Source organism: Ovis canadensis, chromosome 2, assembly GCF_042477335.2.
Source record: "Ovis canadensis isolate MfBH-ARS-UI-01 breed Bighorn chromosome 2, ARS-UI_OviCan_v2, whole genome shotgun sequence".
In the NCBI taxonomy this organism is placed as follows: domain Eukaryota; kingdom Metazoa; phylum Chordata; class Mammalia; order Artiodactyla; family Bovidae; genus Ovis; species Ovis canadensis.
In genome coordinates, this window is record NC_091246.1 from 248,489,391 (window position 1) to 248,494,367 (window position 4,977).

General features: G+C 51.1%; 1 long non-coding RNA gene across 1 annotated transcript; it reads left to right on the forward strand.

Annotated features, from left to right (window-relative positions):
• Window positions 1–341: 341 nt before the first annotated feature.
• Window positions 342–4,633, forward strand: LOC138434386 (uncharacterized). The gene is made up of 2 exons (XR_011254764.1): window positions 342–421; window positions 3,686–4,633. It is a non-coding gene; the product is annotated as an uncharacterized lncRNA (long non-coding RNA).
• The last annotated feature ends 344 nt before the right edge of the window (window positions 4,634–4,977 follow it).

Sequence of the window (4,977 nt, forward strand, 5' to 3'; positions counted from 1 at the left end):
TGCGGGTTGCCCAGACTCACCAGCCAATGAGGAACAAAGCCTGCACTTATATCTCAGCTGTCTGACCTCTGAGTCCTCTCTCTCCTGCTACTTACCCGGGAGATCCCCTTTCAGTACAACAGAATGACTCAGGTCTGTGGTTCTCCTGATGGGGCCCAGGTGACTTCCTGCAGCATCCTAGCTCCTGGCCCAGGGCCCAGCTCTAACTGGGAGAGCAATGAATGTTTGCTGACTGAGTAAGTCAGTAAGTAAATTCCAAGCGTCTTTAACTGAAATTCTCCCTGGGAGTGAAAGGTTAACCAAATTCTCTCCTTACAACCTCAGCCCGGCTCCTCCAAGCCCTCTTTTTTGGCCTCAAACTTCCTGTGTAGCCATGAAGGACAAGAGACTAGCAGAAGCTTTAGACAGAGGGCTAAGCAGAGTAAGTTCTGTACTCATGGAGGTCCTCAACTACGATGGCAGGCAGGAGGCCCAAAATATGGAGTGATGTGAGTGAGTCTTGCAGACAAGAGGGGGAGCATGGAAGGGGCTATAGGGGCAAGAAGGAGGGTTCCTCCTCTGCTGCTCACGGGTGGGGCAGGTCAAAGATAATTCACTTCTAAGCTGGACTGAAAGACGAGCAGGGGTTGGCCAGACGCAGAGGTGAAGGCTATTTCCAGCAGAGGAGGAGCCTGTTGGAAGACCCAGACGAGAGAGAGCTTGTAAAGTCCCAGAGACAGGAAGGGAGGTGATCTGGAGACTTCCTTGGTGGTCCAGTGGCTAAGACACCAGGCTCCCCATGCAAGGGGCTGGGGTTCGATCCCTGGTCAGGGAACTAGATCCCACACCCCGAAACTTGAGGTCCCGTATGCCACAATGAAGATCCAAGACCCTGAGTGCTGCAACCAAGACTCAGGTGTGGCCAAACAGATAAAAATAAATATTCAAAAGGAGAAGGAGATGACCTGGAGAAGTGGGTCCTGTCCACGCAGGGCCACAGAGACGTGACCAGTGCTCAGACAGAGGGGAGCTGTGTCAGCTCAGAATGCCATAACAAGACACCCCAGACTCAGTAACCTAAACAATAGAAATTGGTTTGCTTCCAGCTCTGGAGGCCCAAGTCCAAGATCAAGGCGGCACCCATCAGTTTCATGTGAGGCTCTCTCCCTGGATTGGAGGCGGCCAGTGTCTCCCTGGTCTTCACGTGGCCTTTTCTCTGTGCTTGCGCTGGGGAGGGGACAGAGGCAACGTCTCCCGTGTCTCTGTTGGATCAGGGAACCCACCCTTATGACCTCATTCAATCTGTGTTACCTCCTAAAGGTCCTATTTTCAAATACAGTCACATTGGGGGGTTAGAGCTTTAACACATGAAATTGGGGTGCAGAGAGGACTCACAATTCAGTTCACATGTGTCTATGTGTGTGCTCAATCATGTCCGACTCTTTGTGACCCCGTGGACTCTAGCCCACCAGGCTCCTCTGTCCATGGGATTTTCCAGGCAAGAATACTGGAGCGGGTTGCCATTTCCTGCACGAGGGGACCTTCCCAACCTAGGGATTGAACCCACATCTTTTGTGTCTCCCGTGTTGGCAGGCAGATTCTTTACCACCATGCAACCAACTCAGTTCACAGCAGACGCCATTGAAGGTGTGAGGCAGGGAGGTGTTAGAGTCAGACTGGTCTTCAGGGAGCTGTCAGTGGCTACAGAGGGGAGCGTGGGTCCACAGCAGGTGAGACTTGAAGCTGTTTGAATGGGTGCTCTTGTCCACAGGTGAAAAGTGCTGCTTCGATCAGAGGGATGGCATTTGGGATAAGCAGGGGCAGCCTTTTGGTGAACTTGAGTCTATTGGGTGGGGCTTGGGAGGGGAGAGGCCAAGGACGATTGGTTTCCAGCCCAGGTGATGGGTGGCTGCAGGGCCAGCTTCACTGGCTTGTGACGGGCACGGTCCGTACTCACAAGGGCCCGGGGCTGGTTCAATGCCCTGATGCCACAGTCCTGAGGGTGTTAATAATTTTTTAAACAAGAGGCTCTGCGTTTTCACTTTGCACTGGGCCCTGCCAATGAGGTAGCCTGTCTGTGTGGGTGCAGTTTGTGGACCAAGATGGGGAGTCTGGAGGAGGAGTTTGGGGAGAAGGATGGAGATTTCACCTCCTACCAGTGTTCACAAGCTTCCCAGTCTCTTCCGCAGGCTTGCTTTTCCTGGGCAGCAGGGAGAAGTGGGCAGTGATCTCTGGGCAGGGGTTGGGGGTGGGGGGCTTTCTCCTGTAGAGGCCTTTCTCCTGCAGGGTTGCCTGGCTACGGGGAAGTCTGTCTTTCTGTCCTCTATCTGGGAAGTCTGTCCGTGTCCTCCAGAGGGGTCCTCCAGGCTCTCCTTTCTTTCTTACCGGGCACCTCTTCTCCCCACGATCGCTGAATGGGAGCAGGGCAGGAGCTGGCCCTGCAGTCCCAGGAGGACAACTGTTCACCCTGTGACCTCTTTTTAGAGATGGCTGGATGACATCAGCTTATCTCTGCCAAGCAACCCCTCCTAATCCATGTGTGGGTGTGTGTGTATTTCGTCTCTCAGTCTTGTCTGACTCTTTGGTACCTTAGGAACTGTAGCCCGCTAGGCTCCTCTGTCCTTGGAATTTTCCAGGCAAGAATACTGGAGTGGGTTGCCATTTCCTCCTCCAGGGGATCTTCCCGACCTAGGAATCGAACTCACGTCTTTTGCGTCTCTTGCATTGGCAGGTGGATTCTTTACCCTTGAGCTGCCTGGAAAGCCCCTCCTAATCCACACCCCACCACTACTAGCAGTTGAGGGCAAGGGCTTCAGAGCCTTTGAGTGAGTGTGCAAATCAGGTACTGAATTTAACCCTTCAGGACCTTTGAGAGCCTCAGTGGCCTTATCTGCGGCATCAGAGGAGAGTGCTGGGACAATACCGCAAACTGGGGCTGTCCCATGTACACGGGGACGTGTGGTCTCTCTCCTTATATGTAACATGAGATTAAGCAGAGCCTGGCACAGAAACGAGGGAGCACTAAGTGCCCAGTGAATGGCCCCTATTGTCATTGCTACCCTCTGTGTTCATTCCCAACCCATGTTCAGAGCTCATCTGCTCATCCATCACTTACTGACCACCCGCCACGTGTCGGGTGTGCAGTGCTGGTGCCTCTGATGTGAGGCTGTGTTGCTTATTCATCTGTCCAGCCAGCATTTCGTGAGCAGCTCTTAGATTCCAGGTTCTGGGGAACACAAATGACACCCCTGGCCTGGCTGGGGCTTGCAGGCTTGTAGGGCATAGAGGGCTGACTAGCATCTCCCCCTAAATTCATGCCCACTGGAAACCTCAGAATGTGACCTTATTTGGGTCTTTGCAGATATAATTAAAATAAGGATGGAGATGAGATCACACTGGATTGCTGTGTGCTGTGCTGGTTTTAGTGGCTCAGTTGTGTCCGACTCTCTGCAACCCCATGGACTGTAGCCCGCCAGGCTCCTCTGTTCGTGGGATTCTCCAGGCAAGAATGCTGGAGTGGTTAGCCTTTCCCTTCTCCAGGGGATCTTCCCAACCCAGAGATCAAACCCAGGTCTCCTGCATTGCAGGCGGATTCTTTACCATATGAGCCATCTGGGAAGCCCAAGAATACTGGAGTGGTTAGCCTATCCCTTCTCCAGGGGAACTTTCTGAACCAGGAATCGAACCAGGATCTCCTTCATTGCAGGCGGATTCTTTACCAGCTGAGCTACCAGGGAAGCCCCAGACTGGATTGGAGCGGGGAGGTGCCTAAATCCAATAAGAATGTTCTTGTAAAACAAAACAGGACTCAGAAAGGCACAGAGGAAAAGGCCTTGTGGAGGCAGCAGAGACTGAAGAGAAGTCACCTTCCCAGAGACATCAAGGGTTCTGCTAGAAGTCACCAGAAGCCAGGAGAGGGGCATGGAATGGGACTCCCCCGCCGAAAGAATCTTCAGAAGGAATCGACTCTGCCAACACCTTGAGTTTGGACTTCTGGCCTCCAGAACTACGAGAGAATAAACTTCTGTTGTTTTAAAGCACCAGGTTTGTGGCACTGCCTTAAGGCAGGAAAATGATACATAGGGGATACCTGTGCTTTCCAAGTGGATAACTAAAGAATTACCCAGTAGTAACTACCTGTGGGGAGAGGCAGTGACTGGGAGGGGTGAGAAAGAGAAGATTCTAGGGCGGGGTGCTGGTCGTGCTTATCATGTTTTTTCTTAGGCTTAGGCTATGCTTGTAGGTTTATTTTGGGTCTATGCGTTGAGCTGTACGCTTAGGATTTGTGTTCTCTTGTGTGTTTATTATATTTCAAGAAAAAGTTAAAAAGATAAATTGCACAGATTGACACATAACTCTATAAATGCTTTGAAACAAAACTCCAGGGTTATTGGAGACACTGGCTTTCTTCCCATGTTCCCTGGTTTGGAATGCTCTTGGGAGTTTAACATAAAACTGTGAACCTTGCCTTGAAGTTTGGGGGAGGAAAACTGTGTAAATAATTCAGCTTTGTTTATTCATTATGTCGGATCCACTGAGTTCCTTCCTCTCTTCTGGGATTCCATCTCTAAGAAGATGTGCTTGTTGCTTTTTTTTTAAAGTATGTGTTTTACACATACTCATTGTAACAATAACAACTACTCACATCTATCGAGCACTTTGTTTCAGGAACCTAACAGATATTACTTCATTTCGCGCTCACTGCAATCCTATGGGGAGCTTCCCAGGTGGTTCAGTGGTGAAGAATCCGCCTGCCAGTGCAGGACACCCGGGAGACGCAGGTTCAATCCTTGGGTTGGGAAAATGGCAACCCACTTCAGTATTCTTACCTGGGAAGTCTCACGGACAGAAGAGCCGGGTGGGCTATAGTCCAAGGGGTTGCAAAGAGTCAGGCACAACTGAGCAACAGAGCACGTGTGGGCATGCACGCGCGTGCACACACACACACACACACAGAGTCCTATGGGGAAGTTTTTATTGTATGCCAATTTATAGAAA